This window comes from Stenella coeruleoalba, assembly GCF_951394435.1.
Source record: "Stenella coeruleoalba genome assembly, chromosome: 19".
NCBI lineage: Eukaryota > Metazoa > Chordata > Mammalia > Artiodactyla > Delphinidae > Stenella > Stenella coeruleoalba.
The window spans coordinates 52,203,594-52,222,255 of record NC_137165.1 but is presented as its reverse complement, the minus strand read 5'-3'; the positions used below and the strand labels follow the sequence as shown (position 1 = coordinate 52,222,255).

The following is an 18,662-nucleotide window of genomic DNA, read 5'->3' as shown; positions in this document are numbered from 1 at the left end:
AAAAAGCGAAGTTCTGCTTATTGCAATGATGGGTCCACCCAGGTATCTGGATTTCTCATTGATTTAGCAGTCTACTTAGTGGACGCTGAATATTTTGATGTTATTATTTTGAGCTCCCTCCTGGAGCATGTGATGATACCTTTATCTTTGAGAAATACAAAGGATGCAGGTTTCTCCGAAGTCAAGAACCAAATTAATGTTAAGTAAAACGCTGAGTGGAAAAGGCAGAAGCCTCTATGTCAGCTCCGGCTGACTTCAAAGCTTTCTAAGTGATGAGGGTTTTCGGGAGGCGAAATACCCAGCACAGACAGACATTTGAAGATGATTTTAGAGCGTGGTTTGTGACTCTGACTACCGGAGAGCTTAAAATATGGCAGTAAGAAGAAAGGAGGGCGCCGAGCTCATGGGACCCCGAAGGGAATCGAGAAAGGGGAATTTGTTGTGTCTCTTTCATCCACAGACGTTTCAAAGCAAGACACTCGCGGTAACAAAATTGCACTGCGAAAGTAACGTGTCATCTGCTCTTCAAGACGGGGACACGTAGATAGGGAATGGTCTCCAACACGAGCAACTTTCAAGTAGCACCGCTGAGCCTCCACCGCACAAAGGGGAAAGCTGGCCTGCTTCCACCACGCTTCACGAAAATGAAGAGAAATCTTGGTTTCAATATCTTCTCGTGACTTGAACCGAAAGTTAAAAAGGGACTTTTAAATTGCACATCGCTCCTGACCTTATCCACGATTAATGACTAGTGTACATGGAAGAGGAGCGGCGGGATGGAGGACCACTACCGGGTGCAGAGCACCGGGAAGGAACCGTGGACGGTGGGAGCCGGAGCGCCCGGGTTCGGCCCAACAGCTGTTTGCGCGGTGGGGGCGGGATGCTCGCGCTCCGGGGACAGGGATGCCTCCCGGGGGCTGTTTCGCAGCGAGGCTTGTTTGGTTCGCAGAGGGCGCGCAGGGGCAGGCTGGGAGGCGGGCGGCGAGCAGGATGCTCCCTGGCCCCGGCCGGCGCGTGTACGTGTGTGTGCACGGTGGGGAGGTGCAGGGCGTGTGCACGGCACGGGCGGGACGCGCGCCCGGGCCGTCTCCGGGTTCCGCCGCATAGAAGGCCAGCGCCAACGGGTGAAAATACAGCGCAAAACCCTGGCTCGGGAGCCGCAGGGGGCCGGCCGGCTGGGGAAACCGAGCGGGCGCACAGAGCCGGGTCCTCGCCCCGCGGTTGAGCCGCGCTAATGCAGACTCGCAGCAACCTAAGAAAAGGAATGACGCCGCGCGAGTTTCCACGCACCCCAAGCAGAGCGCGATCCCTCGGGACTCGCGCGTACTCGCCAGCACCCTGGCGCGCTCCCCGCGCGGTCTGGGGAACTACAGTGCTGGCGGGTATTAAGGGGGGGGTGGGGGCGTGGCTTAGCTGGAAGTAGCCAATGGGCCGGGGAGGGGCGCGCGGGGGCGGAGCTCGGGTTTAGAGTGCCGATTGGCCAGTTGGCTCTCCGGTATGTAGATACGGTGGAGTCACGTGCCAGGGGCCAGGACGACTTCCTGTTGGAGGCCAAGGCGGGGCGGGGAAGGGGGCGCGAGCGCCCCGTCTGGCTGGAGCGGGGGGAGGGGGGGTTCTTGTCAGTTAGAGCAACAAGATGGCCGCGGTGGCAGCTCCGCACCTCAGCGCGACGGCCCCGGGAGCCGCAGCCGCCGCCGTCGGCCCTGCCGCCCCGCAGCCCTGAGCGCCGCCCCGGCCGCCCCCACCGCCCCTGACAGGGCCGTCCCTGCGCCTGCCGCGCTCCTGCCGCCGCCGCCGCGGGCCCGCCCGAGCCGGAGGCGGAGGGAGCGGAGCCGGCCGAAAGCAGAGCGCCGAGCGCAGCCGCCGCCGCCTCGGATCCCGGGCCGCGCCGGAGCTGCTGTCCCGCCTGCTGGTGCGAGGAGGAGGGCGCGTCGCGGCGTCGCCGGGGCCGGACCTGGACCCGCTGGGACGCGTCGCCGCCCACCCGCCCGCGCCGCCGCTCGCGCCGGGACCTGAGCCCGCGGCGCCGGCGCTGAGCGGGCCCCCGCCGCCCGAGCGCCCCGCAGGCCCCGGGGCGGCTGCTCGAGTCGTTTTTGCCGCCGCCGCCGCCAGGCCCGCGCCGCCGGAGCCCCGCCGAGGAGCCGCCGCCGCCGCCGCCGGGGACGGATCCCAGGTGAGCGCGGGCTGGGCCTCCGAGCCGCCGCAGTCGGCGGAGCCGTTGGCGTCGCCTTTGTTCGGCCGGACCCGGAGCGCGAGGGGTCGCGGGTCCCGGCGGGAAGGGTGAGCGGCGCAGGGCGGCGGGAGGAGCTGCCGGCTGCGCGGGGCCGGGTGCGGGCGCGCGCGGGGAGAGAGGCTCGCGGTGCCCTGCGCGATCGGCACGGTCGGCGCGGCCACACGGCGGTTGCGTGTGTGGTGTCTGGAAACGATGCGGTTGGTGGAATTGGCTCCCCTGAGCAGTCACCCGCGGGTTTTGCATTTCTGATGGCATGCATGAACCCAAGCGTTTTCGGTGTGGGGCCTCCCGCGCCGTTGTTTGGGGGAGAGCAGGCGCGGGCGTGCCTAGGCGAGCGTGGAGGAGCCCCTCGGCCTCCCACGGGTCTGGAATCAGGTGGGCTGCTCGCCGCGCTGCAGGCTGCAGGGCGATGCGCACGGGGGACGGGAGCCGACCCGCAGTTGCCCCGCTCTCGGAGCGCGGAACCCGAGCGCCTTGGGGCCACCCCCGCTCGAGCGACGCCTCGTCTGCACCTTTGCCTGGTGGATGAGGTTAATTAATAGATTCGTGCCTGTTAAATGTGCAGATACAGATACAGGGGTTCCCTGCGCGTTAACTCGGTGGAGAACCTTTCGCTTGCAGGTTACACGCAGCTTTGGGAATCTCACGGAAGATGCAGGATTGTTGCCTCCACGTAGCGGGGCGGGGGAGGAGGAGCCGCAGATCCTGGCTGCACCTCTTGCGGTGTAAGACTCTGCTCGACAGCCTCAGGGATTCTGTGCAAAATGAGTGCGACTGTCTCGAACCTTTGCCTCTGTCAGATTGAACCTCCATTTGAGTGGTCTGCTCGGTTATGCCTAGGCATGAACTGCAGATTCTGAACTCAAAATGGTGCTCTGTAGATGTCCAACTTAAGCGTCTTTAAGGAGTTGCAAGTTGGAGGCGTCTGGCTGGTTTAATCCATTGTGTTGCTGAGGTTCGGGTTTTCTCCTGTATCCGGTGTTCACGTGGATGTGCTGCGGTGTAGGTGGTCAGTTTGATGATCACTGTGTAGAGGCTGCTACGTCTCTGAACGTAATTTGACCCCGCAGGAGGCTTATTTTACGCAAGTTATTTCCTACATTTAGAATTGAGTAACTATGGGGATGAGTTGAGGCACTGGAAATGTGGCTTGAGTGATCTTCGAAGACAGTGGTGGCCAGTTTGAAATGTGTAGGGGGTGCGACAATTCTACGCATAGATTCCAGACTTCCTTCAATACTACATGAATGAATAAAGGATAAAACTTAGCCCCAGGCCAGATGAACTTGGTTGGCAGAGGGCACCTTGAAAAAATTTACATTATTCCAGAACCATGGAAGGTGGTGAAGGTCTTTGAACACCTTTCTGTGTGGCACTCCTAGGATGCTTTGTTGGGGGAAATGATGCAAAATGAGGTTTTCAAAATGACTAACCCAGTTGTATTATCCGAATTAATTTTATTATTGGTGTTCACAGATGATAAACGTCTGAATAGTTGTTACTTTGTTCTGAGTCTTTCATATTCTTGTCCAAATCAGAGACCTTACTGTTTGGTACCTCTGATTTACTATTAAGGTATGAAATTAAATAAAGTTGACACTGAGGCTGTCAGACTTAATCCTAACTACTTCGTTTTGGATTCTGGCATTTAAATATTTTAGTAGTAACCTGGGGTACACGTCAAAGTTGATTTTAGGTTTTCCTCCTCACAGTGTTTATTGTTGTTCTTTTTCAAGTGGCGTATGTTTTAACACTTTGACAAAGATTATTTTGTAACAGGTTTATGTTTATACTTAGTTGGCTCAGGAATTTTGGAACAAGTAGTTGCCTTAGAGTGCTGATTCTGAGGGAAGGTGGAGCAAATTGTTTCATTTGACTCTCAATGATTAACTATAACTAAACCATGGAGGGAATATAGGAAACTTTAAATTACAGTATTTCTCACCACCACCACCTTTTTGTTAAACAGCCGGCTTTACGGAGATAAATTTGTGCTTTTGCAAATGCTGTCATCTGGCTCACTTCCAAAACCAAGCTGGAGGAGGAGGAGGTCAGGGCTGGAAAGGCGGCAGCCTTTTTCCTTACTGAAGAGAGCTTTCAGTTGGAAAGAAATGGAAGATAAAATTCCTTCAGTACTGGCTGAGAATGGGTTGTTTGCATTACTTCCCAAACTCCAAGTGGGGGTGATAAGGTCCTGAATGTAAACTTACTATTGCTTGACTCAAGAAAGTGATGCTAATTTTACACTTAAAAAAAGAGAGAGTACTAGTGAAAGTCTGTTTCTCTGTTATTTGATTTGAGCATATAGAATGTCTTTGACATCATATAACTTCTTTAGCAACTTAACATTTTAAGGCTGAGAGCCATCTTAAAGACTATTTTATGGGGGGTATTTTTGGCCTTCCCCAGTAGGAATTAGATCCATGAGATTGCATGCTTATGTTTTCCATGATATGGACCTCTCAGTCAGGGTTTATTGTGTGAAGGTGATATCTAAGAAGATTTTGTAAGAAAGAAAATGGATTGGATGTGAAGTCTGAGGCTATTCCACATATCTGAATAGCATATGAGTTAGTTAAGATTTGGGGATGGAGCAAGCAAAGATTACTTAGCCAGAGCAACTGAAGCCTGTGTGGAAAGCATGAGAAATGGAGAGGTAGCAAGGGAATATGACAAGGGACAGATTTATAGAAAGCCTTGGAACCTGGGTAGGCTGAGGGAGCAGAAGGTGGAGCCCTGAGGAGGCAGAGCTGTAAGTGGGCAGGAACCAGGTAACTCTGTTTTTGTCTGTTTGTTTTGCTTTTCTTTTTCTGTGATTAAAACTGTTTTGACTTCTTACTCCTGATTTTGAGACAATCAGGTGGGTTTTTACCTTTTATTCCAGCTTAATTTCAGAGGCTCTTCTGATGTTTTTTTTAATTTATTTATTTATTTATTTATTTATTTATTAGGTGAGCTGTAAGGAAATCTTTTCAAAGAGTATTAGTGTCGTGGTCTATTTTGTATGATAACTGGCTTCACGGTAAAGGTGACTGGATTTTATTTGCTTAATTAAGACAGTTAACATCTTAATAATTTTGTTTGAAGATGCCATAGATGTAAGTAGAGGGAGCAGAGTATGAAGTGGCCTTTTTTTTTTTTTTAGGACATTTTACAGATTTTCTTTCTTTAAGCCAGTCTGATCATGACTATCTACATTTTTACAAATTAGCTTTTATTATTTTTAAAATTTTTATTGGAGTATACTTGATGTACAATGTTGTGTTAGTTTCTGCTGCAGAGCAAAGTGAATCAGTTATATATAGGTATATATATGTGTGTGTATGTGTGTGTGTATATCTATCTATCTATTTATCTATCTATATATCTATATATGTATCTCCACTCTTAGATTCTTTTCCCATATAGGTCATTACAGAGTATTGAGTAGATCAAATTAGCTTTTAAATAATTGTGCATTCATGAGGAGAACGTTCTTTACTTTGCAAAATAATATACATAAGCTTTAAGATGTTTTCAATCATAAACATTCAGCTTATACACAACTCTTCAGGAATATAATTACTTAAAAATATAAAGATTCCTTGTTGTCAGAAATAACTGTAAAAGCTTACGTAGAGAATGTATGTTTGACATTGAAACCAAAAAATGTGTACTCCTTGCCCAGTGAACTTGTTTGAATAACTTGATTAAAATAATCCTGTAACTTTTCTCTTGTGCAAATTATGTATTTGAACTGTAACTTATTTAATGAAAAGTAAAATAGTTATTTTTCAGTTCTCCAACTGGAATGTGACAAGGATTTGCGTGTTAAAAACATGGTGAAAATTCATACCCTTTGTGCTATTTTTGGAGTTTTACTAAAAATGAATTCTTTTCTTGGCCACACATGCTTTCAGAGAATGAAGAAGCTATTGCAGGGATGGAGAGCTGTTTGTTAAGAATGCATTCTTCCTCTGTAGCCCTCAAAGACTATAGAGCTGTGTGCAGAGCTAGACAATCTGGGCATCCAGCCATAAAACATCCCTGCTGTAGCACAGATAGTTGTTCGCACCCTCCTGAGCCCTCCATGGCTGCAAACCACAACAGAAGGAATGGGCTTGGGAAAGCAGCGTTCACTGCTATTTTGAACTCTTAATATTCTGTGTGGCTCTCTGAGTTCCAGCTCCGCATTGGGACATTGGTTTTCTAAGATGTAGTAATGGTTAAGGGTAGGCAAGAATACAGCTTCTGAAATATGTCTCTTCTAGGCCAATGGATTTCAACATTTGCTGTGGGAAATGAGGAGCAGCAGGTTGTCTGTCTCAGGGTCTCCCTCTCCTTGTTTGCCTCTTTGTTGCAATACTTCTATCCTGTTGGGTAATGACCTGCCTGAAGACACATCACCTGGCCACTGGGCCTTGTGTACAGGGCCCAGAGGAGAGAGTCCTGTGGAGTCTGTCCACCAGAGAAGAGAGCCTATGGGCTAGATAGGTACCATGTGGCTTAGATCCCACTCTACTTCCTCATAAACCTTTTTTTTCATAAACGTTTTTTGACACAAAATTTAAAAAAAATTTTTGTACAGAAATATGAAAATGGAAGAGTGTGCAGACATGTCAGCTCATCTTTGTTATAAGGTTACAGCATTTTCTGTGAACACCCATCTACTTGTATAAATAGATGTATAGATGTATAAACACCCATCTACTTGTATAAATCCACCCATCTACTTGTATAAATCCAGACATGTCAGCTCATCTTTGTTATAAGGTTACAGCATTTTCTGTGAACACCATCTACTTGTATAACACCCATCTACTTGTATAAATCCTCTAGAATACAAACACCTGAACAGCTTTTTTTCTTCAATCTAAAGTCCTACTCTGTTTTCCTTCTTTAGAATGTTTTAGAAATCATTACACTGTTCTATTTCGTAATGCCCTTCCTCTGAAGGCCTGAAGTGCAAACCTACAATATCAAGTCAAATTATTCTCAGCAGCGGGATAACCCCTGTCTGTGACTGAGTCTTTTACTAACACACAGGCTGGCTAGTGCCAAACGTGGTTAGTGCCGAGGTGGTTATTGGGCGTATGTGTTTTGCCAGATTCATTTTATGTGTATAGTCTAGCTTATTAAGGATAAGATTTCTCACAACTAAAATCAGTTGCTTGGGTTGAGTCTGGCAAAGGCATTGTTTATTTTTTATTACCAAAGATAATTTGTTTTTAATTTTTCTTTTAATAAACGAATAACTTAAGATAGCAACCAGGAATTAAAGTTAAGGTCTGAAGCTGGGAAATGGCAGCAGAGGCAAAACTTATCACCTTCCCAACCTTTGGGACTGTGAAAAGACGTTAACGTCAGGAATTGGGGGGGTGGGGTAGAATTACTCCTTTGATTGCATGTTTTCTCACACTCTATGTGAAATGCACAGGGGGAGGGGAAACTGTAGGAAGGGAATTTACAGCAACGGGCTTTATTCTTCAGGAGGCTGATGTTTTAAATGAGGCTTTGGGGGTAGGTGAGGGCAGCAGATGTTGGCTGTGTGGAAGCAAGTACATTTGAGTCACTGAGGACAGTGGAGAATTGTGTGTGCATGTTGGGGAGTTAGGAAGCATCCTCTCAGGTCGCCAGATCTCAGTTTAAAAATAATCTTCAAATAGGTACAGCTAACATTTGAGCATCTACTGTGTGATAGTGTGCCAAGGATGTGAGTGTTTATCTTACTTAATCCTCACAACACTCCCAGAAAATGGGTGCTTTAGTTCTATTTTATGAAGGAGGAAAGGGAGGACAGGGAAGGAAATAAAAGATCCTACAGCTTGTAGGAAGTGAAGCCAGAATTTACACTCAGTCTACTTCAGAGCCCTCACACATGGATTAATAGCTTGGATTATAGTCTCTTTTCCTCTGGTCTGTGTCCCACTGATGCACTTTATGTATGTTTTCCATTCCTCAGCAGCAGCTTGTAAGGTAGGTAGTATATTGTGTTCATTTTCTAGATTGGGAAGCTGAGGCTGATGGAAGTTGAATAGTTTGCCCGAAGTTAGAGCCTTAATAACATGTCTAGGTCCTCTGATGCCAGAGTCGGAGCCACTTTCTAAAGCCCAAGCCTGGTCATGTCGTTCCTTCCTTTACTCTACAAAAATTTAATACCTCTGTGTTCAGCGGCCACAGTGAAGACTGACCTCTCCCTGCCCTCCACGAGGTGTCCTTAGTGAGGGAGACAGGCACCAAACAAGTAAAAACAAACAAAGCAAAAAACTGAGATGCCAATTAAATGTCGTGAAGCTTCCTTAAGTTCACAGCAATCCACGTTGGTATATAATTATACAGCTGTGTTCCGCATCTCCCCTCTTGAAGCTGCATGTTAGCACGTGGGATGCTTAGAGAAGTCCAGCAGCAGAAGAAACGTTTACCTTCGTTAGCCCAGTCAGCCTTTCCCAGACTTATGTGACCATCAAACACTGTTTTCCCTTTGGTACTACCTTGTAGTGTAGTTCAGTGGAACAGACTTGGGAATGTGAAAAGAGAGTGCCCAGTCATTCGAAAGAGGGAGGGGACCCATGGGTCACAGTGGTCAGGCAGAACTTCACTTGAAATGGGCCCTGGAAGATTGATAGATAGCATTTGGCTGGATGGAAGGAATATTCTACAAGGAGACGAATGGGCAAGCCATGTTTGGGGAACATTTTGGCAAGTACCTAACCATAGCAGCTGGAACTCAGTATTTTTATTGAATAAGTGAACACCGAGACCTAGCTGTACGTGGAGTTTTCATGTTGGCAGTGAGGTTTAGAAGGGGTTATATGGGTAGAATCTCCATTCTTTGGCTGGTTAGGAACTTTTGATGGTTGTTGATGGGCATGATATTGAACCAAGTGGTAGATTAGAAACTTGCATGGAGCTGATACACAGTGGATGGTTGGAGGGGAGATTGGAAGCATGAAAACCATGGCTGTTGTGGTTGTCTGTCAGGCGATGCGAGCTTGGACAAGCATAATGGTGGGGGCACACTGAAACGGTGTTAGGAAAAATCAGCAGGACAAAATAATACCAAATGATTGGTGTGGGCTGTTGGAAAGAAAGAATTCTAAGAGGTCAGACACACTGTGCTCGCTGCTCTTTCTGGGATGTTCCAGAGAGGCTTTAAATTAAGTAAATAAAGAAGCTAATGTTAAACTGTTTGATTAAATACATAAATGAGTCCTTTTAAAACGCTGTTCGGGGAAAGATGGCACATAATATAGCAGTTTTAGGAGAGTTTATTGTTTGAGGTTCTGGGGTGGGGACTTGACTCACAAGCATAAATCCCAGTATGTAATGAGCCATGTAATAATAGGGTTCTGCTGTTAATTATGGTGAGTACTCGCAACGAAATTGAATTTTCTTAGTACCATCCCTGTAAAAAACAAAAATCTTAACTCAGACTTTATATAAAAGTCCCAGATAATATTGTAAACTTTATGGATATGGAATATTGACAAAAGAAAGGGAGAAAACAAATCTTAAGTATTTCCAGAAAATATGAGATCAGATTATAATGTAAGTAGTATACCAGTGTTCATGGTGGCTGTGTTGAAGTTACTAGAACTTTTTAAGTTAGATGAATTTATTAGAAGTGATAATATGTTCTTTATTAACAAAGAAAAAAATTAAAGCAACAAAATAGACTTTTTTCTTTTTTACTCCTCTAGAACGGGGTGGGGAAGCTTTAAAACAGACAAAAATATTATCTATTTGCCACATTCAGGTGATGAATAAGAACTTTAGCCACTGTTGTACCTTTGTATGTATTATGGTTTTGCATTTAATTGATGAGCACTATTTATTCTCCCTGTTCATTTTGGACTCTAAACCCCAGCATAGCCACTTACAGATTAGTGCTTTGCAAAAAAGCCTTAATTATCATCATCATTTCTCTATTAGGTTTTGAGTTCCTTGATAGCAGGGATAATAATGTTTTTGTCTTTGTAATATCTACAGTATTTTGTGGATACTAAGATTAAAAAATTTCAATTTTGAGTCATTTGTTTCTTCAGAGATGTTGCTTCCACAGATGATCATAGGGGGAAGGGAAGAGATTGATAATGACTACTTTTCCTCTGCCTTTTTTTTTTCTTTTTTTTTTTAGTCTTTTTAGGATAGTGACCCACCATATTTTCAACTAGTCAGCCCATCATGGGAGCACGGGATGCACCTGCAGGTGTGAGTAGAGTTATGCGATAAGTCCATCTTAACAGTCCTCGGTGGAATGCTTTGCACCGTGTTTTCTGTGGGTACCTGTAGGAATGGGCAGTTCTCTTTTCAGGTCTCTGGGCATTGCCAGTAAGTTCCACCAACCAAATTGTAAAGAAGTAATATGTGACATTTCTTAAGGACATTTGAACTTTAGGTATAATTCCTGGTTTGCCTTTCACAGATCAGGTGACTATCATTAGATACTAGCCATTGGAAAAATGAGTGTTATAACTAATAGGATCATTCTGGCCAATCCACAATGTCTGGTTAGCATATATTAAATGTATTTTTCTATACTCCTCTAGGGGGACTCTGGAAGTCAGATCGAATTTTTAAAGGATTTTGTCAAAATTCTTTTTGTTAAAATCAATTTATGTTAACTATAATTTAAGTACTCTTTTAGCACAGTTATTAAATGTGGTTAATTAGTTTACACATATGCCTATTTAGCCTTTTTTTTTTTTTTTGTGGTACGCGGGCCTCTCACTGTTGTGGCCTCTCCCGCTGCGGAGCACAGGCTCCGGACGCGCAGGCACAGCGGCCATGGCTCACGGGCCCAGCCGCTCGGCGGCATGTGGGATCTTCCCGGACCGGGGCACGAACCCGCGTCCCCTGCATCGGCAGGTGGACTCTCAACCGCTGCGCCACCAGGGAAGCCCCCTATTTAGCCTTTGATGGCAGAATTTTGATTATGTAGATCCCATGGCCTAAGAAAATGGGGTTTTCTCTTTAGCTTGTGGTCTTCCAACTAAATCTCAAATTAGTGGACATTGATTTCAGAATTCAGCCTTTAGGATTACTCAGAAGTTTTTCTTGCCTTTTATTTGTCTTTCCTGTAACCCTCCCCCTCAGCTTTTTTCATTTGCTCTTTTCATTTTTTTTTTTTCTCTCCTGAAACTTTGCACTTCAGAGATGGGAGTAAAGGCTTATCTTGAGGCAATAGGATGAACAGTGTGCTTTCTTTCATTTTGATGTATTGTTGTTTTGCTAAGCCTATTTGCTCTGAGGATATAAAACCACAACTGGAGAAAGGATTCCAAACTTCATAATAGCTGTATTTTTTTGAGTGCTTGTTGTGTGCCAAGTACAGGGCACTTAATACATTACCTACTTTATTCTCATCAATAGATGTGGAAACCAGGGCACCTCAGAGAGGTCAGGGCTCCCTGATTGCTGGGACTGTGCTCCTGGCTGTTCAGTTGTTCCCCCTCATTCAGATGGACAGAGTGATTTTTATTACCATTAAAGATCTAAGAGATCAGGACTTCCCTGGCAGTCCAGTGGTTAGGATTCCTCACTTCCACTGCAGGGGCCACGGGTTCCATCCCTGGTTGGGGAACTAAGATCCCGCATGCTGCGCAGCATGGCTTGGGGCCCCAAATTTGATGTGTGGCATTTGGCTTCTTTTAATTTTAAAAATTTACCAAATGTTAACATAAATTACCTGTGTCTAACGGGTAATTTATGATAGCCCCAATATCAGTAGTATCATTTGGGGCTCTAAAAGTACATTGAAAGAAAAATAACTTTGATGTGTTTATAAGAAATGTTATTTCTCTTGGAAAAACCTGATAGTGAATTCTTTTTTCTCCCTGATTTCTAAGTCTGGCATCCAGAATGCAGCTGAGGCAGGAGCATGTCTGTGAGACAAACATAGATCTCCTGAAATCTTATGGATTACTTTTTTTTTCTGCCACAGCAGCAGGTTTTTCTTAAAACATTGTTTGAAATTTAACATTACTGAAAATTTTAAGCCTGCTTAAAGGGATTCTAGTTTTGATTCAAATTATAAAAAGTAAGGCATTTTAATGAAAATCTGTGTCACCTTGACACCAGGATGCTTTAGTTATTAATGGGATAAGCTAGAAGTAAGGTGCCTTTGATATATATGAGCAGTGTATGATAACTGTCTGTCTTCTGTCTAATTCAACTACTTCCTACTACTTCCTGTTCAATCTCACATTTCAGTTGGAAAGCAATTTCCTCACTTGACCCATTTTTCTTCTGTATTGTGTCTTTCTTTCAGTTCTTCAACACAGAGAGTTTGAAGGAATGGAGTGTTGTAAACCCTAACAAGGTGAAGAGATTAAGATACCTGCTTTGGAATAAGCATATTCTCTGTTATTTCTTCCTTTGGCTCTCTGGTTGGAGGGATAATGGTTTTGCTTGTTTACTTTCATGTCACAGTTTTCAGAAGAGATACATATTGAATGACTGAGAATGGTAGAGAGGCATATGGGTAAAGAAAAACACAGGTGTGTGGGGGTAAGGATCTTGTTTTAGTAACATGGATAATTTAAGGATATTATAATTTTAGTAAATACATATGCAGTAAGCCTGGCATTAATAAGTCTATATTGTAAAATGTCTATTTATCTGGAGACCTGGGTCTCTTGATATCATTATCTTGTTATCATTAATGCCACCATTAGTCACAGGTTTGACGTTATCATGTGATGACATTTGTTTCGCACCCATGGCTTTGTAGAATGCTTGAATTGGCTTCTGTCCTTGCCAGATCAAATTCTAAATGCCCTAACATACCTAACAGAACACCAGTCTCTTTCCTGAAACCGTCTCTAAGTTCACTGTGTAAACTTTCTCTTTTCTGTTTACACTTATGCCTTTGGTGACCTTATTCAGTCCTGTGACTTTAAATACCATACATACCCTGAAGACTCCTATGTTTTGTTTTGCCAGCCTGGGCTGCTCCCAAGACTCAGTATTTGCATAGCTAGTTGCCTTCTCCACATCTCCACATGACTGTTTAGTGAGCATTTCCACCCCACAGGGTCAGGACCTGACTCCTGCTCTTGCCCCCGCATCCACTCTGCCTGTACTCCTCCCTGTCTTACTCGAGAGCACTTACATCCTTCTAGTTGCTCCAGGCTCAAACTTTGGAGTCCTCCTTGGGCCCCTCTTTCTTTCCATGTACAGTACATAGGACATTAAACAGGTGATTTCCAAGTAGTCCATGGGTCAAAGAAGAGATCACAAGGGAAAGTCAGAAAACACTTTGAACTGAATTTAAAAAAGAAAACACAACATATCAAAATTCATGTGATGCAGCTAAGCTGTACTAAGAGGGAAATTTATAGCTTTAAATGTCTGTATTAGAAAAAGAGAAAGATCTCAAAGCAATAATTTAAGTTTCTACCTTATGATTCCAGGAACTGAAGAACAAACTAAACCCCATAGCGAGCAAAAAGAAGGAAATAAAGATTAGAGTGAAGTCAATGAAATAGAAATAGAAAACAGTAGAAAAGGTCAGTAAAACCAAAACCTGGTTAATGGAAAATATCAACTAAATTGAGAAACCTGTAGCTAGATTGACCAAGAAAAAGAGAGAAGATACAAAGTACCAAAATCAAGAATGAAGAGGGGACTTGAGAACTGATCTTACAGAAATTAAGTAGATACTCTGAATAACTTTGTGCAGACAAGTTAGACACCATAGATGAAATGGACAAAATTCTAGAAACAGACAAATTACCAAAACTGACTCAAGAAGAATGAAAAGTCTGAATGGACATCCAACAAGTAAAGAAACTGAATTAGCAATTAACAATTTGGCACAAAGAAGAGCCCAGGTCGTCTTGGCTTCACTGATAGATTCTGTCAGACATAAAAAGAACTAATACAAAGCCTTCACAAACATTTCCAGAAAATACAGGAGGAAGAAACACTTCCCAGCTGATTCTGAGGCCAGTACTGCCATGATAACAAAGCCAAAGACATCATAAAAAAATTAAACTACAGCCCAATATCTCTCATCAATGTAAACACAAAAATCTTCAGTCTAATATTAGGAAGCCAAGTCCAGAAACATATAAAAAGGATTATGACCAAATGGGATTTATCCTAGGACTGCAAGTTTGGGTTAACATCCTAAAATCACTTAATGTCATACACCATATTGATAAAATCAAAGACAAAACCACATGGTCATCGCAATAGATGCTGAAAGAGCATCTGACAAAATTCAGCTCCCATGTATGATTTAAAAAAACAAAAAACCTCTCAGCAAATTAGGTAAAGAGAACTTCTTCAACTTGATAAAGGGTGTATAGGAAAAACATACAAAACACAAGGAGTTAACTCATATTTGAGGGTGAGCAACTAAATGCCTTCTCCCTAAAATTGGGAACAAGACAAGAATGTCCATTCTCCTCACTTCTATTCAGCATTGTACTGGAGATTCTAGCCTGAGCAGTCAGGTTAAAAAAAAAAAAAAAAAAGCATTTATTGGAAAGGAAGAAGTAAAACTTTGGCATGATTCTGTATGTAGAAAACCCTAAGGAGTTCTTACACACACACACACACACACACACACACACACACACAGCGCTACTAGAACTAGTAAACAAGTTCAGCAAGGTCACAGAATACAAGATCAGTATATGAAAATCATTTGTACTTCTGTATACTAGCAAGCAATTTGAAAATGAAATTAAGAGAACAATTTCACTATGGCATCAAAAAGAATTAAATACTTGAGAATAAATTTAACAAAAGAAGTGAAAGACTTGGACACTGAAAACTGCAAAACATGGCTGAGAGAAATTAAAGAAGATCCAAATAACTGGAGAAACAGTCTGTGTTCGTGGATGGGAAGACACAGTGATGTTAATATAGCAGTTCTCCCTAAATTGATCTATAAATTGAATGCAGTTCCCATCAAAATCACAGAAGGCTTCTTTTTTGCAGCAATTGACAAGCTGCTTCTAAAGTTTACATGAGAATGCAAAAGACTTAGAATAGCCAAAATCATTTTGGCAAAAAACAAAGGAAGGTCTTAAAATTTCCAATTTAAGAATATACTATAGGGGGACTTCCTTGGCGGTCCAGTGGTTAAGACTTGGCGCTTCCACTGCAGGGGGCACGGGTTCGATCCCTGGTCTGGAAACTAAGATCCCATGTGCGGTGTGGTGTGGCCAAAACAAATAAGCAAACAAAAAGAATATACTATAAAGCTAAAGCAATTAAGACAGTGTGGTACTGGCACATGGACAGACATATAGACAAATGGAGCAGAATTGAGTGTTCAGAAATAAACCTTTATCTTTATGGTGAATTTTTTGACAAAGGTGCCAAGGCAGTTCAGTGGAGAAAGGATAGTCGTTTGAATAAATGTTCTAGGACAGTTGGCTGTCCATATGCAAAAAACAAAAAAAAGGTGATTTAGACTTCACACCATATGCAAAAATGAACTCAGAGTGGATCATAGACTTAAATGTAAAAGCTGAAACTATAAAATTGTTAGTGCAGGAGAAAATCTTCAAGACTTTTGGTTAGACAAAGAGTTCATAGATAAAACACCCAAAGCATGATCCAAAAAGAAAAAAGTTTATAAAGTGGACTTCATCAAAATTAAAAATATTGTGCTTCAAAAGATACCATTAAGAACATGAAGAGACAGTCCACAGACTGGAAGAAAATATTTGCAAATCATACAGCTGATAAAGGGCTTGTTTCAGATTATATAAAGAACAACTCTTGTAACCCAATAATAAGACAAAATACCCAGTTAAAAATGGACAAAGGATTTCAGTAGACATTCACTGAAAAAGGTATACAAATAGCTAATGAGCACATAAGATGCTCAACATCATTAGATTTCAGGAAATGAAAATTAAAACCATATCCACTTCATATCTACTAGAATGGCTACAATCAAAAGGACAGGCAATAACAAGGACTTGAAGAAACGGGGAACCTCATCCATTGCTGGTGGGAATTGCTTGGTGCAGCAGCTTTGGAAAACAGTTTGGCAATTTCTTAAAAAGTTAAACATAAATTTAGCCTATGACCCAGTAGCTCCTTTCCTACCTATCTACCCAATACAGATAAAAACATATCTTCACACGAAAGCATGAACATGGAAGTTATTCATAATAGCCAATAAGTGAAAGTAATCCAAACTACCATCAACTGGTAAATGGGTAAATGAAATGTGGATATCCTTATGGATATCCATACAATGGAATATTAGTCAGCAATACGAAGAATGAAGTTGGGATACATGTTACAGTGTGGATGAATCTCAAAAACATTGTACCAATTGAAAGCAACCAGATTTCATTTACGTGATATTTCCAAAAAGGGCAAATCTGTGGGATCCAAAAGTGTCTTAGTGGTCGTGTGGGGCTAAAGGTGAGAATGGGGATTGGCATGAAGGATCTTTGGTGGATAATGAAATTGTTTGAAAACTGGATTATGGTTATGGCTGTATAGCTCTAAATTTACTCTGCATCTTTTTTTTTTAAGAAGGAAAAATGCTATCTTAAGGCTTTGATGCATGTTAAAATATGTATACTAATTATCAGACGTTTTCATCTTATTTTTTATTAAAAATATGAGAATTGTTCTTTGTGTGTTTTGTGGGTTTTTTTGGTTTTATTTTGGGGGTATATTACCATTGCTATTTAATGTTCTATATAGTCAAGGTGTTAATGGATTAGCGACCAGCATTATATCTTGTATATCTGCTGCATTTCCAAGAATGAGTCTTAACTAATTTAAGCTATTTAAAATTTGCAGATCTTTGGGGTTTATAGAGGAGAAAACTGCGATCCAAAGAGGTGGTGTGACTTGCGTAAGATCAGACAGTCCTGGGTTCAAACCCAGGTCTTGCCAAAAAAACCCCACTAGCTTTATGTCTTTTGACATAGGTAAATGAGCAAAGAAAAAGATAATTTATAAAAGAGACTAGTAATCAAACGTTTAAAAAATTTATCTTGCCAGTAGTCAAAGAAAAGCAAATTAGAGAAACCAGAAAAATTTTTTGACATATTCAGTTGGCAACGCTCAAATATAATCCTAAGGAGAATGAGAAAAGAATCTTCCACTCATATGGTGCTAGTGAAAATGTGGCAGTGAAAATGGGTACAAACACCTGTAGGCAGTGAAAATGGTAGTACATATCAAAAGATTCAAATACCTTAATACCCCTAGTGAGATTATTTTGGGGGCATCTTTATTAAGGTATTTTTCCCCACATATACTAAACTGCACATATTTAAAGTATACCATTCAATAAATTTTTATATACCTTTGAAACCATCCCCACAATCAAGGCAATGAGCATATCTGTTGAGGTTAAGTTTTGAAGTATGTTGGTAGGAGTAGTGGGACAGTGCACTGGAGGGGGATGAGAAGCAAAATTTAAAAACCACATGACCACTGGAAAACGATGGTAGAGGGAATGGGGATGCCTTCCTTATAATTTTGCCCATAAAGGTAAGCTACACATAGCAGTTTTTGAAATATTTGTCATTCTTATAGGAAGGTAATTATCTCTTAAATATTATTTAATCAAACCTTTCCTTTTGGGGCTAAAATCTATTCTTTTGAAAATATAGAAAAGCATTGTGGTTAAGAGATTTGGGGACTTCACACACAAGTAAAGTTTTAACAGCAGAAGTGGGAGCTGACATATGGTTGCCGTCTTTTTTTTTAATTGTTTCATTTAATATTTACTTGTTTATTTATGACTGCATTGGGTCTTAGTTGCGGCACGCGGGATCTTTTGTTGCAGCACGTGGGCTTCTCTCTAGTTGTGGCGGGTGGGCTCCAGAGCACATGGGCTCTGTAGTTGCAGCACATGGGCTCAGTAGTTGCGGCATGCGGGCTTAGTTACCCTGCGGCATGTGGGATCTTAGTTCCCTGACCAGGGATCGAACCCACGTCTGCTGCATTGGAAGGTAGATTCTTAACCACTGGACCACCAGGGAAGTCCCGGTGGTCCCGACATTTGAGTGAAAACCACCATCATCTGCTCTTATCATTATTTTATAAAACAAAAGACGTTCCCATGCAAAGAAGTAGAAAGGACACCATCTTAGAGGAGAGTCCTATAAATTAAGTGAATGTAACTTTGTGAAAAATGTTCCTCATCCTTATTTTTCTAATTTTGTGGCGTTATCTGGAGTTAATTGATAGTGGGGTTGGTTTCACAGCTGTGTACATATATCAAAATTTACTGAATGGTATACTTTAAATATGTGCAGTTCATTCTCATTAACTGACAACCAGCATTTGAGGACCACTGGTATAAGCATGGTCTTGGGAGTATAAATTCTGGGATAGATTTCTGGGAATGCCACTTATCAGCTCAGTGACTTAATTTCTCTGAGCCTTTGCTCATCTGGAAGAAGTGGATAATAACGCCCACTACAGGGTTACTATACAAATTAAGTGAGATAGT

At 42.6% G+C, this 18,662-nt stretch overlaps 1 protein-coding gene across 3 annotated transcripts in view; it reads left to right on the top strand.

The window, feature by feature from the left end:
* Nucleotides 1–2,068: 2,068 nt before the first annotated feature.
* The window catches only part of TNRC6C (trinucleotide repeat containing adaptor 6C), a 132,658-nt gene continuing 116,064 nt past the window's right edge, over nucleotides 2,069–18,662 (top strand). For all 3 annotated transcript variants that reach the window (XM_079903690.1, XM_079903689.1, XM_079903688.1), the window contains exon 1: nucleotides 2,069–2,173. The gene's annotated coding sequence lies outside the window, so the exon portion shown is untranslated. The remainder of the gene's footprint in view (nucleotides 2,174–18,662) is intronic.